Source organism: Pristis pectinata, chromosome 4, assembly GCF_009764475.1.
Source record: "Pristis pectinata isolate sPriPec2 chromosome 4, sPriPec2.1.pri, whole genome shotgun sequence".
Taxonomy (NCBI): Eukaryota; Metazoa; Chordata; class Chondrichthyes; order Rhinopristiformes; family Pristidae; genus Pristis; species Pristis pectinata.
The window spans coordinates 39,155,923-39,173,463 of record NC_067408.1 but is presented as its reverse complement, the minus strand read 5'-3'; the positions used below and the strand labels follow the sequence as shown (position 1 = coordinate 39,173,463).

The 17,541-nt window shown below is 42.9% G+C and overlaps 1 protein-coding gene across 1 annotated transcript in view; it reads left to right on the top strand.

The window, feature by feature from the left end:
- Window positions 1–7,082: 7,082 nt before the first annotated feature.
- Window positions 7,083–17,541, top strand: part of sh3pxd2b (SH3 and PX domains 2B) — a 385,135-nt gene continuing 374,676 nt past the window's right edge. Inside the window, exon 1 of the mRNA XM_052014630.1 lies at window positions 7,083–7,087. The gene's annotated coding sequence lies outside the window, so the exon portion shown is untranslated. The remainder of the gene's footprint in view (window positions 7,088–17,541) is intronic.

Genomic DNA, 17,541 nt, shown 5'->3' with positions numbered 1-17,541 from the left:
TTGTATATATGTTTCACAGCATTAAATATAGATGAAATTACAGTACTGCTTTTCAATTGTAAGCTTCATATTTGATGAAACAAAACTTTCTGACAGCATTAATAGCTTTATTTTCTGTTTTAACCTTTAATCTACTTTTTATAGCATTGGCAGAGTGAACTGGAAAGCCTAGGAGTTAGGCTTAATTGGGTGGTTCTTGGGGCATTTTCTGGTGTCTGGCTTCGGTCAGGTCCCAAGGATGCTGGACGAGAGTTTCAAACTGTTTTTAACAATATTTTTTTTAAAAAAATACAAATGCTGGATATTTTGCAAACATCTGAATGTTATATCACGTAGTTTATAGTGCTTATTCAGATTGTAGACCCATTCCAATCTTTGTAGCTTGTTTATACATGGTAGCTGGAGAAAACCTCTCTTATATAAACATTTGAGCAATTCAAGTACAGGTTATATCTCTGGTCACAGCTGGGAAAATCCTCTTAACTGAACCTGAGCTTATATCAGTATCCTGGTGGTGTGATGGGGTTAAATTTAATGTTCCAATAAATTGGGAAAGGAGAGATTTTTAAAATGAATATTACTGAACAGTTTCTGAAAATTTTGCTTCTGCTTAGTGCCTTAGCTTATTTATGAAGGAGTGATGACTTGCATGCGGCATTGATTTTACCTTGGCTCATGGAGGGTGGGCAATCACAAATAGGAGTAAGAACAACATCAGGTGATGAGCATGATTTTAGTTGTTTCAGGTCAAATAATGTTGGGACAATTACACTACTTAGCAACCAAACTTGGACACAGCGGGAAAGTAAATTGAATAGATAAGATTAAATGAGAAATTTTGTGAAGCAAATCAAAATGACAATTATTAGAAGAATCAACTGTCAGATGTAGGAATGTTGTAAACTTTCCTACATCTGGATTTTCCCAGGATTAAGACAACTTTTGCCAAATTGCTTAATTCACTCATTATTAAATATTGCAAATGATCCTGAAATAATATGAAAATTTACAGAAAATTATTTTCATAGAAACAGTAGTGAGATACAAATCTTAAATGAACCAATCCTTTCAGAATAAAGGGGTGTGGCTGTGCCATTATCCTTTTAGTTGCTTGTTATCAATTCTGATCTGTGCTTTCATAATTGCAATAAATATAGGATGCAACAGAAATGCTGTCATCTGCAGCAAATTTCAGCAGTGATTATATTTATCTGCTCTGACTTGAGTGTGATTGAGTTTATTGCAGTAGTCAGTTGTGGTAATGCATTTCATGTTCTGGCAAGTTTTTGATGTGCAAAATGTTTCCTGTTTTTTAGTATAATTCTAAGTTTGTATCCCCATGATGTTGACTTAGCAGGCAATTGAGAGAACCTTCTCAGTATTTAGCCCCTGAATTTCTTTCAAGGTTAATAAACTTTTTATTCAATTCTTTTATTGTAATATTTCAGCTTCTGACATGAACACACGCAAGGTTTTGAAAAATGTCAAATTTGCAGCTGAACTGTGTACATAACAGAGGAGATGTGTGCTATTCTTACTATTGCTTCTAATCAACTTGGTTCAGTTATCCAATCCTGGACATTCCTTCTATTGCCACCAGAAAGTATCTTGAGTTAGCCCAATAAGGACTTGAGCCATCTATATTGCTTGGAGACAGTCTAATCCTATGAATTTTTTGGAGATTAATTTGTGCTTGAAAATGGGGATTCTTATCACAACTTTCCAGCTGCTTTTGTGTGGTTCTGCAAGAAATTACTAACCCAGTTAAGGCTGTTAAATAAAAAAGTTTAGTTTCTCATTAATTCCTTACTATAACTTATTCTCTGTTGATTTGATAGCAGGAACCCATTGTTGAGAACTAGTTTTTGTGTTTATCCCATTAAATTCATGGTCTATAAATCTCTGGAAGACTTTTTGTCAACATTAATCCTCCCTACACATTTACTGCTCCTAGGAAAACTGGTTTTGTATCACAAATTAAAAATTGGTATTTAATTTAGTACCAGGATGAGCACTGAAGAGCTATAATCTGCATGGCTACAGACTGAGAGTTGGGATAAGGGATAATCTGAAATACTCCTTTTGTTTGCTGGAGTGGATTCAATATTCTGATTACATTCACTCTTTACTGCCCCCCCCCCCCCCCCCCTCCCCCCTCCCCTCCCCCCCCCCCCCCCCCCCCCCCCCCCCCCCCCCCCCCCCCCCCCCCCCCCCCCCCCCCCCCCCCCCCCCCCCCCCCGCCCCCCCCCCCCCCCCCCCCCCCCCCCCCCCCCCCCCCCCCCCCCCCCCCCCCCCCCCCAGCCTGCTTATGTGCAGTGACTGTTCCTAATATCTATGTGTAGCGATCTCACCATCCAAGCAAGCAAACCGGCTCAGTGGTCGGGTTGGTGTCGTCAAAGCGGCAAGGCCCAAGATGGTGTTGGGCCTCTCGTCTTCCCTGAGCAACGGGGAGAACCCGGTGTGCAGGAAAAGTTTGATGATGTAGCGCATTACGTCATTTCCGTTTTCGGCTGGGCGGGAACTGTTCCTCCTTAAAAGGCCCGCACAGGGCAGGAAAATAAATCAGTTTTTGTTCTGCAGCCCACTGACTAGTGTCTTGCTTTCACATCGCGGTAGCAGCCGCTACATTGGTGACCCCTGACGGTCCAAACGGATCTTGGACCTGCCACAATGGACGACAACGCAGTGGCACTCAAGCTGCCCACCTTTTGGACGCTTTGGCCCAGCGTCTGGTTTGACCAGGCCGAAGCACAATTCCAACTTCGCCCAGATCACCTCCGACTCCACAAAGTACTACCACATGGTCAGCTCTCTGGGACCAGGAGGACAGCTGCCCAGGTTGGAGACTCAGTCTCCTCCTGAGGAGGATAAGTACCCAGCTTTCAAAGACCACCTTATTCGGACCTTCGGCCTCTCCCGTCGCAAGCGCACCGCCCGCCTGCCTTCATCTCGACGGCCCTGGGGGACAGATCCCCATCAGCCCTAATGAACAAGATGCTGGCCTTGGCTGAGGGACACAAGCCTTGCCTAATGTTCGAACAGGCCTTCCTCGAAAAGCTACTCCGATGACATTTCACCTGCTGTTGGCCGACGCCGATTTCAGCAACCCACGTGAGGTAACTGCCCGGGGCAGATGTCCTGTGGAAGGCCAAGCACGAGAGTGGGTCATCCGTCGGCCAAATCGCCCATGGCCGCGAGGCCCAACGCCTACCTAAACCAGTCCCAGCAATTCCGAGCGACCACACCCCAGAAACACAGATGATGACACTGGCGGACCCAGCTGTGTTTCTACCATCAGAGGTGGGGCGCAGAGGCCGTCGACGCCACCTACCCTGCAAGTTTCAGGGAAACGCCAGGGCCAGCCGCCGCTGATGGCTACGACGGCTGGCCGCCAACACAGCCTCCTATTCGTTCGGGACAAGCAGTCTGGGCATCGTTTCCTCGTCGATACTGGAGCAGAGGTCATTACTTTTGCCATCCGACTGGCCACGGCACTTCATAACGGGCAACAAGGTCCTGTACTCGATGCTGCAAACGCACAACGAAAAGGACTTTCGGTACCCGTACAGTTCAATTACAATTCGGCGACAGCTGTCTTACCTGGAACTTTACCCTTGCCGCTGTCGCCTGGCCACTCCTGGGAGCCGATTTCCTTCGGGCCCACAGCCTATTAGTCGACCTGCAAGGGAAGCGGCTGGTGCACTCCAGAACTTTCCAAACCTGCCCCCTGGGAGAAGCCAGCCTACCAGCCCCGCACCTGGACTCCGTTTCACTGTCTGGCAACGAGTTCACCAAGCTCCTAGCTGAGTTCCCATCGGTTTTGGCACCTCAGTTTACAAATTCGATGCCCAAACACGGGGTGCAGCACCATATCATTACCACAGGGCCACCCCTTCATGCCCGAGCATGACGACTACCTCCAGACAAGCTTCGCCTGGCAAAGGAAGAGTTCTGCCGCATGAAGGAGCTGGGGATCATTCGCAGGTCAGACAGCCCCTGGGCCTCCCCACTGCACATGGTCCCCAAAGCCACCGGCGGGTGGAGGCCCTGCGGCAACTACCGCAGGCTGAATGATGCCACCACCCCGGACCACTACCCTATCCCTCACATCCAGGACTTCGCAGCGAACCTACATGGGGCCCACATCTTCTCCAAGGTGGACCTTGTGCAGGGATACCACCAAATCCCAGTCCACCCTAACGATGTCCCCAAAACTGCGCTTATCACTCCATTCGGCCTCTTCAAATTCCTTCGAATGCCGTTCGGCCTTAAGAACACCGCACAGACTTTCCAGCGGCTGATGGACGCGGTAGGCCAAGACCTGGACTTCGCATTCATTTACTTAGAACACCTTTCCCACCTCCCACCTCCGCCCGTCTCCATGATGTCGGCCTCACTATCAACCCGGCCAAGTGCCAATTCGGACTCGACTCTATCGATTTGCTTGGCCACAGAATCACCAGCGAAGGGGCAACACCCCTACCCGCCAAGGTAGATGCTATCCGCCATTTTGCCCGTCCCAACACAGTTAAAGGACTGCAGGGATTCCTGGGGATGGTCAACTTTTACGTCGGTTCATCCCTGCAGCAGCCCGTATCATGCGCCCTTTGTTCTCGTTGGTGTCTGGCAAGGGCAAGGACATCGTCTGGAACGACGAGGCCGCGGCTGCCTTCGCTGAGGCCAAGGACGCCCTGGCAGATGCCGCGATGCTTGTACACCCTAGGACAGACGTCCCAACCACCCTCACGGTGGACGCATCCAACACCGCGGTTGGTGGAGTACTGGAACAACTAATCGAAGGCCGTTGGCAACCCTTAGCATTTTTCAGCAGGCACCTTAGACCACCCGAACTGAAATACAGCGCTTTTGATCGGGAACTTCTAGCGCTATACCTGGCGGTCCAGCATTTCCGGTACTTTTTAGAAGGCAGGCCTTTCACCATTTTCACTGACCATAAGCCTTTGTCCTTCGCCTTCTCCTTCTCCAAGGTCTCCGATCCCTGGTCAGCTCGTCGGCAGCGACATTTGTCCTACATTTCCAAATTCACAACGGATATCCAATGTGTCTCCAGAAAGGAAAATGTCGTTGCTGACGCGCTTTCCAGACTGACCATCCACGGCCTGTCCCTGGGTGTCGACTACACAGCCCTGGATGACGCACAGCAAGCCGACGACAAGCTGCTCAGCTACAGAACCGCAGTCTCGGGACTGCAGCTCCAAGATTTCTTAGTCGGTCCAGGTCAGCAGACCCTCCTTTGCGACATCGCAACAGGTCAACCCCGCCCTATAGTTCCTGCAGCCTGGCAGAAACGCGTTTTCAACTCGGTACACGGGTTGGCGCACCCGTCCATCAGATCAACTGTTCGACTGGTCACCAGCAAGTTCGTCTGGCATGGCCTGCGCAAACAGGTCGGTGAGTGGGCCAGGAGTGTCTGCACTGCCAGACATCAAAAATCCAACAACACACCAAGTTCGAGCCTACCCGTAGAAGGTTCAACCACATCCACGTCGACCTCGTTGGTCCTCTGCCAGTTTCAAGAGGAGCCCAGTACTTCCTCACCATCGTGGACCGGTTCACGAGGTGGCCAGAGGCAACCCCTCTATCCGACGTCATGACTGATTCCTGCGCCTGGGCACTGCTCACAACTTGGATCTCACGTTTTGGTGTTCCGGCCCTCGTCACTTCAGACAGGGGCACCCAGTTTACCTCCAGCCTCTGGTCTGCATTAGCGAACGTGCTAGGGACGCAGCTGCACACCACCACGGCCTACCACCCTCAATCAAACGGGTTGGTGGATTGTTTCCACCGCTATCTGAAATCAGCCCTGATGGCCCGCCTGAAAGGTCCTAACTGGGTCGACAAACTGCCTTGGGTCCTGCTTGGCATACAAACTGCCCCCAAGGAAGATCTCCGTGCTTCATCAGCTGAACTCGTGTACGGTGCGCCCCTGGTCATTCCAGGGGATTTCATACCCGCCCTTCGGGGCCGAGAGGGACAACCCACGGCAGTCCTGGAAAGACTGCGCGAGAGGCTCAGCAGCTTGGCACCGATTCCCACTTTGCAGCATGGTCAAGCCCCATCCTGTAAGCCTAAGGAACTACGAGACTAAGTTCGTTTTTGTTCGCAGGGGCACACCTCGGGCACCGTTGCAACGACCATACGAGGGGCCGTTCTGGGTCATCAGGAATAATGGGTCCACCTTTATTTTGGACATTGGGGGCAAGGATGATGTCTTCACGACGGACTGCGTCAAACCGGCCCATTTAGATCTTCAACAACCGGTCGAGGTCCCAACACTGCGACGCAGAGGCCAGCCTCCTAAGCAACGGCTAGCACAGCCCGCGAACCTTGGGGACCGTAGCAGCGGTTCTGGATGGTGGGGGGTGTTGTGTAGCGACTCACCGAGCAAGCGAGCCGGCTCAGCGGTCGGGTCGCACATCGACGGAGCGGCGAGGCCCAAGATGGCATTGGGCCTTCATCTTCCCTGAGCGACGGGGAGGACCCACGTGTGGGAAAAGTTTAATGATGTAGCGCATACGTCATTTCCATTTTCGGTGAGCGGGAACCGTTCCTCTTAAAAGGACCGCGCAAGGCGGGAAAATAAATCAGTTTTTGTTCTGCAGCCCACTGACTAGTGTCTTGCTTTCACATTGCGGTAGCAGCAGCTACATATGTCTACAGTAGCACAACTGAACTACTCAGCAGCAAAATACCACCTGTTTAGCTTGCTTGCCAGTAAGCAACTGAAGGACAATGAAACACATATTTTCAACTTCCCGTACGTCTGAATATCTTTGCTGTAAGAAATCTTGTGTCTACTAAGTATCAGAAGACTGCAAACACCTTGACAGCATTTGTAACTTTACCACAGCTTCACAGATTAAGTTACAAAGGGGTTGTTTACTGGTTGAGTCAAGCCTATTACTGGCAATGCAATTGATTTTCGTTCTTGCCTTACCCAAGGGAGATGGCCATGATGAATATGATCTCTGCATGACTTATAAATTACTATCTCTGCTATAGTGCAAGGCAGGTTTTCCAGTGGAATGAACCTCAATTCATGCATTTAAACAACAGGCAAGTTTTAGTGGAAAATATATTCTTTTCAGCAGATTCAGGAAAACCTTTTAATGATGGTGTCAATTTCCTAGGTGCTATAGAATGACATCATTGGTCAACAACCAGGTGTTTTTGGAGTAGTTTAGGACTTGCATCATTAAAGAATTACAGGGGCAGGTGGCTATGATTGAAGTAAAACTGTCTGCCTTAGAACTAACTGAAATTTTTGTTTATATGCATGAGCACTGTTGCTATACAAATGGAATTTATTGCCCTAAACTACGTTTTGGGATCCCACTACCTCGAAGTTTTCTGTCACATGCATAACAATAGGAATTAAAGAAAAGCTTCCTCTTACATTGAGATTTACTGCCCTGCATAAGGATGACTTTGTTAGTTTTAACTTTCCCTATGGTGAATTTGGGACCACTTTGGTCTAAGTAGACTTGCTGAAGCCATTAGTTCCTTTCTAATGTTCAGTTTCAATAACTTCCATGGAAAGAATTTATCTTGGAATTTTTTTTGTTTTGCCACACAAGCTTTTTGTGAGAAATGTGTGGATACATGGGCTATGTCGAATTTAATAAGAAGCCAGGATTAAACTTGTCCATGAATACAGTTTAAAATGTTTGATCATGTTTCCACAAGTCAGTCCATTTGTTTTACTCACACATGGGTATCTGGAAGAGTCCCATTAATAGAAGTTTCTCTCCATCATGACAACATCTGCAATGCCTGATGATGTAATTCTTTCTAATGTTAGTACTGTAAGAACATACCCCACCCCTGGGCACTTAGAGTATTTTTCCTAATACTTGGATTTGAATTTAATCATGTCTATAACCATTATGTCAAGTGAAGTTGTAGAAGGTTACATTGCATTTTAGTCAATTACTTTTGAAATGCCTTAAAACTAATCTTTTCTTTCTATTTAATTGACTTTATTAATGGATACCATTTTGTGTGTTTTGGTTAGTGTTTGTCTGCATTTCTTGAGGTCTCTTCAACTTAGTGAGCTACTGCCACCAGCTTTGTTTTATTTGAGCTCAATGGGACCTGTTTCCTGCGCTATTATTAAACTTGGGGAACCTTTCTGTCCTTTGCGCTTTTTAAATTAGAAGGCCGCTGTTCTCCATGTGGCAGAATAACTTGGACTAAGTTGCCCTGGATGCACCTGTTGTATGAACAATGTGGTCTTAATTCAGCTGTGAACTGGGAGACTTAAAAGTTAGTAAAATGTGTGTATCTAAATCCTTGGACCTCTCCATCTCCTCAGGACCCATCATTTGATCAGACAAGCTGCCATTTTCCCTTTCCAGTCCTCACCCTTTCGAGACACAAAGCCAATTACCCAGCCTTCCCCAGAACCTTTACCAAAAGCTATGATTTTAACCCCACCCATTTCCCCCCCCCCCCCAATCCTGTCACCTTCACATAACATGCTTGCTTTCCAAATCCCTCTCACCTCTTTTGCTGTTCCCACCTTTGAGTGTCATGCTGCCTGGAGTCCATGCCATCATTGTCTTAAAATGGTACCTCCAATCTCTTGGTTAAATAACTTGCAATTCGTACAGGCAACATAATTAGACAGTGATGCTGATGAGGCATTATTCAACAATTGCCTTACAAATCCATAAACTCCTGGACCAAACCATTCTCTACCACTGTCTTCTAGCCTTATATAGACTTAGCTTTGTGCTAACTCCAAGCCCAGATTTCATAACTTATTACGTTAACAACAACTTAATTTTTGATGGTGTCAAAAGGCCAGAATTGAAATAGACATGTCTTGGGGATCCAAAGATAGGGAGGTATGAAGTCATAAATGAACTGGAAAACAAAAATGAGACTTAAAATAGAGTTGTTGCTTTACTAGATGCCATTGTAGGGGTCATGTTGCAACAGTGTATTAAGACGATCAGTGCCAGGCAAAGTTACAGAGGTGGAAGTAAGTATATTTAGTGATGGAATGAAAAAGCATCCCAATGCTCATCATGAGATCAAATATGATATCATGATTGTTTCAGCTTCAAACAATCGCAAGAGAGAGATTGGGTTCGTGGCAGGCAGGGATTGGAGACAGTGGTGTGTTCTTAAAATTAATTTTTAAGTTAAGATTAAATTTGTAATCTATGGCAAGTCCTTGCCTTACTCTGGGGTGACACTAGTGGGGTAACTATTTTCTTGCTGAGTTAGTTTAACATCAGCCAGAGTGCAAGTCCAGGACATTATTAAATCGGTCATAAAATATGCCCAGGAGGTCTTTATAGGTGCTTTTTAAACTTGCCTGTAATTAATTTAAATGTTTAAACAATGCAGGTTACTCTGCCTAAATATTTAAAATTTACTGCATGGAGAGGAGCTTGCCTGGCAAGCAGGATTGAAGTTTCAGTCAACCGATGTAAATGGGTTTTTCCTTGCTGAACTTCAAGCTTACAATTGCTGCTTTCAGACTGGTAGCTGCTACCCAATTGTATCTTGGAGTATCATCTACACTAGCTGTTTTTAACTGAAAAATAATTATAGATGTGTTTGTGCAGAAGTAAATATCTGAACTTTCACAATCATATGGTATCGTAAGTAAAACTGATTCCAGATCTTTTTAATCGGCTGCTGACTTTCACAGACTTAAACTGATTGTACTGCTGTAGTACAGATCTAGAAATAAAGGGAAATTGCTTTCTGAAGTGAATTGGCATTATATCATCACTTATTTTAATGAAGTGCATGACCTGAGGTATATTTGAACTAATTTTTTTAATAAGCCTTTGAAGCATTTATATTCAACTGATTTTAATAACTGCCTTCAGATTTTATTTTTACATGATTCATTGTGCAGAGAACCTAAAGGGTAAATTGTTTTTTTATTGTTATGTGAAGTATACATACAGTGAAAATCATCTTCTATACGAGGTGTAATTGTCCCGTTAACAATTATCTCTTTCTCCCACAAAATAAACTTATCTGATGGTTAGTGTAATTTTTCATGCATTTAGTACGTCGTTAAAATTGAAGCTTTCTCAATGCTATTCTTTAACTTGGAATGAAAAGGAAATAATTTTTTATATTTTATATTTTTTTATATTTTTATTTACAGCGTGGTAACAGGCCCTTCCGGCCCAACGAGTCTGCGCCGCCCATTTTAAACCCAAATTAACCTACCCGTACGTCTTTGCAATGTGGGAGGAAACCGGAGCACCCGGAGGAAACCCACGCAGACACGGGAGAATGTATATTTTATGTAAACCTACAATTCAAATGCAGAAACTTGCAAGATATTCAATATTTCATTGCACAGGACAACTATCTTGACTTTGCATATTAGGGAATTATTTTAACTCCCCCAAAATGTATGAGTTTGTCCAAGTGAGACATTAAAATGTTAATCTGATACAGGAACTCACCTGCATTGCACATGACTACTTTCAGTGTTAATGGAGATGGGATGAGGTGGGGTTGGGGGAAGTAACCATACTGTGTTCAGGAGCTCTCCTTTCCCTGTTTTCTGATGACCCTACAATCTGCTTCAATCCTGCCGTGCTATAAATTTTCATTCTCCTTTGTTCCACCATTCAGCTGCTTGGACTGTGAATGTTAATGATGTGTCTGCGTAACTTAAACAACAACTTTGGATTTTTGTATTTAACCATTATCTGCCCTTATCTGAAGATGCTGTAGCACTTGTGCATTAATAACAGCAAGCACTGCTATTCTTCTCATTGTTGTTTTGACAACAAATTATAGATCATTATTTTGTCTGAATTAGCCTGTAACCATGGAAAGGCCATAATTACTTCTGTGCACCTAAACTGAGAGAGAGAGAGAGAGAGAGAGAGCTGGCTCAGGCTCCTATTCCTCTTTTCTGTTTATCAACTCCTACCGGGTGTGGATGTTTGAGGACTCATTACTTAGCTTTGATGTGAATTCCCTCACACAATATTTTGATGGGTTCTCAGCACCTGTAGAACTGCAATGAAATTGCTGAATCATGCTGGAGGGCTGAGGGGAAACTTGAATCATTTTGTGCATTTGCTGACCAGTTTGTTGATTTGAAGCAGATGGTGAAGCAGAGATGTGATTTGAGATGCACTGTTACAGGTGCCTTGTTGAGTGAAACTAACAGTACCAATGTTATACATCTGAGGGCATGGTTTAACATTTATTGAGCAATGTTTACCATAATGCAAGAATTCTGAGTATCTTTGGCAGGGGTAGGCTGTTTAACCATTGAGAAGTTCAATGATTTATCCTGACCTATTTTTGAAGCTTCTATTTTATTTTACAAAGGTGTCATCTAGGTTCCATTTGCTTGTTTAAAAAAATCAAAGCAAATAGTTTAATATGTTGCTTTGAACCAGCTGTGAGTAATCCTCAATGACTGACAGTGATTGACTCTGATGATTACAGGAAATGTGATCAAAAGCAAATAATAATACCATGCAATGGTGTATGGTTTACCCTCAACTAAAAGAGAACATAATGAAAAGAGAAGAGGTCCTTTTTATTATCCATGTTTCCAAAATTATGCTCAAAGAACCCTTAGTTCAAAAATGGATTAAAATTTACCTTCACTTAAAACTTCCTAGCACCAATTGTTTTGTATGGTAGAAATTTATGATTTGGAAAAAAAATGCATATTCTGAATAATTGTTGATCAGAATGATTAATATTCCTGACTTTCTTGGGATAGCAGGCAGTTAGCTTATCTGGCATGAGGAAAAAAAAAGTGTCATGTATGTTAACTTTTTTCCAGTCCCTTCAGCATCTGAGGGAAGACAGAACATCAGGCCAAGGTCTTCGAAGGAGGTCAGCACAAAAGTGCTGTTCTTCACTCTTCACAGGAATTAGAATCTAATTATAGTACCCAGTAGTACCTCCCCCCCCCTTGGGGGGTGGGAGAAATACTATGTTGGTATTACTTTCCACATCTAGGTTTGTAGCTTTTAACAAATCTGAATTTGTATTTGAATTTAAATATTTTTTTAAACTACCAATCTTTGACAGATAGATACCCAAAAAGCGCAGTCCTAAAATAGGTATAACTGTCAAAGGTACTAATAGGTTGCTGTACACAGCTGCTCCTGCCAGCTTGAAGCTGTACACAGAAATGCTCACATGAAAGTGGGAACATATCATATCCCATTTGCAGTAAGCATGCTTGGGAGTGGGAAAGTGGACTCTGGCAACTGCCGAGTTAAAGTTTCTGTTGTAATTGGCAATTCTCCTACTAAAATGCTGGTTTGTTTCCCAAAGTGGGCTGCATAGTTAAACATTTGATCTTGCTGAAAGGAGGGAAGAGAGGAGGAGAGAATATTGTGTGACATGGTGCAAACTGGAAAACCTGAATTTTAGCAGGTAACAGTCATTTCAATTAATTTTTACAATCTTGGAATAGCAACTGAAACAGTATTAAATTATTTTTTAAAACTGGGTGATGTGGGTTTTTTTTGCTGCATATTTCAGTTTTATTTATAACCTGGAGGTACAAGTGACTGCAGACGCTGGAACTTGGAACAAAAATTAAACTACTGGAGGAATTCAGTGCATCAAGCAGCATCTGTGGAAGCAAAGGGATGGTCAACATTTCAGGTTGAGACCCTGTATCAGGACTGACAGTGTAGAGGAAGATGGCCAATCTATAGAAGTGAAAAGGAAGAGTGAGAGAGAAGCTGTTAGGTGATGGGTAGATCCAGAATTTGGGGGGGTAGTGGGCGGGGAGGTGATGGGCAGATGGAGCCAGTTGGGGGAGTGGTAATATTGAGATATAAGTTGGTTGGTGATGGGTGGAAACACAAGGTGGTGGTGTCAGGTAGGGGAGTTGAAGGATAGAGACAGAAGCTGGTGTATGATGGGTGGAAGCAGATAAGGGAGGGATGATCGGCAAATGGAACTAGGTGGGGGAAGGTGATGAGTCTAATGGGGGGGATGAAGGGATGGAAAAAGTGAACAGAGAGAGAGACCTTGGGTGGACTAGTGGGAGTAAGAAAGAAACACTCTGTGTGTGTGTGTGTGTGTGTGTGTGTGTGTGGGGGGGGGGGGGTTGGGGGGGAGCGTGGTATTTATAACCTATTGATTTAATTGAGTGGCCCATAGAAGCATAATGTCTTGTCTGCTGTTTATTGACATATGAAAATATGTTGCCCACAGGAAGATGGAAAGATTTCAGTCGAATTGAATTGGAACTGGATTTTAGTGGAATGTTATTGGCAATTCTGAGATTGGTAGTGACTGCACAATTTAATTATCTAAAGTATGTTATTGAGTAGCTTGATATAGACCAATTTCCTTTTATGTTATTCATAAATACCTACAATTTATTGTAGTCTGGTATTGTGCACGTTATTAATTCCTCCATCAGCATCTTCAGAAGATTATTTCTCTTTTATCTTTTCAGAGATACAATTACTATATTTACTAGAGGCATTTAGACAGACATTTAAATAACCTGGCTTACTGCGAGCAAATGGGATTAGTGTAGATAAGGCAAAAAAAAAGTCAGCATGGACGTGGTGGGCTGAAGGGAGCCTTTCCGAGCTATATGCCTCTGATTCCATCATAAACACTTCTTCTAAAAAAAATCCTATTTTCTGTCAAGTGCTTTGGAATATCCTGAGGTAAATGGAACTAAATAACAGTGCATCTTCTCTATTCATGAGTTATGTCTATCACCAACATGACCCATCCTCAATTGGTGATGTGAATCACCACTTTGAATCCTGTCATCTGTGTTCTCAGGATGGTCAAAGTCAGGGTCATTTTTAGGCTTTACAGTTGATTGCCTTTTTATCTATTTTGCAGAAATATTGGAATAACTTTTCTCAGTATTTCTGGTTTTGTTTACATGCTAGAAAGGTTTACTTTGAAATCAGATGACTTTTGAGTCTATTTTTCATTTTGTTATACATTTATCAATAAATGAGCAAAGATGTTTGATATTTCCTCCTGTCATAGTCTGACAGGAAACTTGTATCATTTGTGTGGTAATGGATCTCAAGATTGATTGAAACTTCATAATACTGTGTGGAAGGTAAGCATAATCTATTGGCTGGCGTTCAAGATAAGGCTTTTGTCAAGTATTCTCAGTAAATTTTCATGTGACTTTGTTTCTGCAAATAGCAGTGAAAACTGGTGATGAGAATAGACGGACTTGGGTAACTTATACATACCACAAGTACATTTCTGGTGGTTGGGCTCAACACTGTAAAAATCTAGGGTAGTTGCATCAGTTTATAAATCACTCCTCCCTTCTGTGGACTTAATTTTAAGAAAATATCTTTCGTAAGTCTAAACTACATTTACCTTTGTGGAGAAATAATTCAAAATTTGAAATCCTTTTGTCCCATTTAATAACATTAAAGTTTCATGTTTTATAATTCATTGTTTTAGGTAAGGTTCGGTAAAGTATCAACGAATATCAAAGTACAGACATTGATAAATAGTGTTTTGAAAAATAAACAGCAAATTTATGCCAAGTCTAATTTTTTAGGCAAACACGCTGGTGTATAGATTACAACAGTGTGCAAAATAAATGCTCCCAACTTGTTTTGGACTGTTCCAAAAATACCCAGAAAATGGACACATCTTTTTTAGCTTACAGCAGGTATAACAAAATCTCAAGGCATGTTGTGTCTGAAGCTATCTAATTGACTTTAGTTATAGGTATAAAATACATTTTATATTGCACAGTGATTCTGGGTGGTTGGTTGAAATCATATCAATGTGACTCAAAATCCAGTTTGTTACAGCACCTCCTGCAAGGGTCATGGAATTCTAAAATATATGCTCAGAATCTTAAATAAGAAAAATTAATTAGACTGATGTTTGACTAATATGTTCTTTGAGGAAGTGACTTGCAGATAAGGAGGAACCAGTGAATGTGGTGCATTTTAGATTTTCAGAAGACTTTGCATAAATTCTCGCACTTTCAGCAAGATTAGAGTACACACAATTGGGGGTAATAAATTGACACATTAAGGATTGGTTATCTGACAAAAAGCAGAGAATGGGATTAAATGAGTCTTGCATTGCCAGGCTGTGATAAGTAGGATACCTCAGGGATCAATGCTTGGGTATCAAGTATTCACAAACTATATCAGAGGCAGAGGCGCCAAATGTCTTATTTCCACATGGGCTTGTGAGTGGGGAGAAAGATGTAAAAGACTTTAGAACACTTGGACAAGCTGGATGTATGGGTTTAGAACATGGTAGTTGAAATATAAAGTAGAAAAATCACTGAAAGCCAACATGTAAGTACAGCAAACATTTAGGAAGGTAAGTGGTATGTTGGCTTTCATTACGAGAGAATTTGAATACAGGAATCCTGCTGCAACTACAGAGAGCCTTGGTGAGACTGCACCTGGAATATTGTGTACAGTTTTCATCTCCTTATCTTAAAAAAAAGTAGACACTTCCCAGAGAAGGAATTCTGCAATTATTCACTAGTCTTGTTCACAAGGAGATCTCATTTAAACTAACAACATTCTTATGGGACTCAATAGGCTGAATGTAGGGAGGATATTTTCCCTGGCTTGGGAGTCTTGAACCAGGGAGCCACAATCTCAGAATAAGGGGTAGGCCAATTAGGGTTGTGATGAGGAGAAATTTCTTCGCTCAAGACTATCATGAATCTTTGGAGTTTTTACCTTGGAGGCCTGCGAAAGCTAAATCAAGTTCATTCAAAACAGATCAGTAGGCTTGTGCGAAATTAATGGAATCCAAGGCTGGCACTATTGAAGATAAAGGGATGGATTTGTGACAGTAAAAGCATATACAGGAAGTACAGATGGTCAATAAGTTTATCCACTAAGCAGGAAGCAAGGATCAGCATAGGTTTTCTCTTTATTCCCTGATCCACTCTCATTATATCCTGTTAATCAATGTCAATTGGAACAGCAGTCCGGACACTACAAGACCCCTAGTTTTGGTGAATGATGTTTGTGTTTATGCTGTTGACTGTCATCCAGTTATCACAATGTGAAAGAAATGGATTTTGTACTTTTGGGGCTGGTGTCTGTTGTTTATAAATGTGTGAAGACAAGCCTGGACTGGACCGATGCACTTGCTCAATATAGAAAAGCTCTAATAATTGTTCGGAAATCTGGTTCAACATCTTGCTTGCCAGGGCCCTTTATCCTGCAGTCCCTTGAAACTGGCCAGGTTCTCTTTCCCATGGATTGAAAACTTAGTGTCACACAGAAAACGAGTTGGAATAAATGGGTCTTTTTTCAGGCTGGAGAAAGGAAACTAATGGAGTACCCCAGGGATTGGTTCTTAGCCGTCAATTGCTTATTATTTATATTAGATCCTAAGGGGGCTTGGCAGGGTAGAGACTGAGATGCTTCCATTAGTGGGAGACTCATAGACAAGGAGGCATAGCTACAAAATAAGGGGCCAGTCATTTAAAGTTGAGGTACATTGAAATTTCTTCTCTCAGAGTCAGGAATCTCTGGAATTTTCTGCCACTGAGGGTGGTGGAGGCCAGATCATTAAATATATTTAAGAAGAAGATAGATAAGTATTTGAAAGATCGAACAAATAAGCGTTGTGGTCAACTGGCATAAAGGAGTTGAGACCAGCGTAGATCAGCCATGATCATATTGAATGGTGGGGCAGGCTTGAGGAGCCTGGTGGCTGCCGCCTCCTGTTTTCTTGTGTTCTTTTGCTTCTTTGAAAAGGGCATTAAAACCTTCACTCTGAGGTCTCCCCAAGTGCAGATATAATTTTAAGCCTGAGTTTGCTAATATTGTAAATTTTGTTTGCTTTTATGACTGCTTGTAAATGCTTTACCAATTTGTCTATCCAAACCATAAGATCTTTTCCTCAAGATGATGCAGTAAGCGAGTTTCCATTAGCTAATCTATGCTCTCCTTTCCTGTGATAAGTCACATAACTTCAGTATCTTACCACTTCAATTGTGACAAATCTTAGAAAAAGAAAATTTGCCTTTGTGTAGTGCTTGAATGGATAAGCTCTAACTTTTTTTGGCATGTTTAGTGTATGTAGTAGCTCACACCCTTCATGGATTTAAATTCTGACACTTTGACCAGGATGCTCAAGCAGCAAACCTTCTGGAGGAGCAAGGCAACTTATTGATTTCCACCTTTAACCATGCATGTATAGATGGTGGAAGTTGCTGTCCGATTTGAACATAGAACAGTACAGGCCCTTCAGCCCATGATGTTGTACCAACCTATATAAACACCTACTCCATGATCAGTCTAACCCTTCCCTCCTACACAATCCATAACCCTCTATTTTTCTTATATCCATGTGCCTGTTTTGAGTCTTTTAAATGCCCCTATTGTATCAGCCCCAGCAGTGCATTCCAGGCACCCACGATTCTGTTTTAAAAACAAAACATGACATCTCCCCTAAACTTTCCTCCTTTGACCTTTTAGACTGATGTCCTCCGGTATTGGCCAGTGCCGCCTTGAGAAAAAGGTGCTGGCTCTCCATTCTATCAATGCCCCTGATAATCTTACA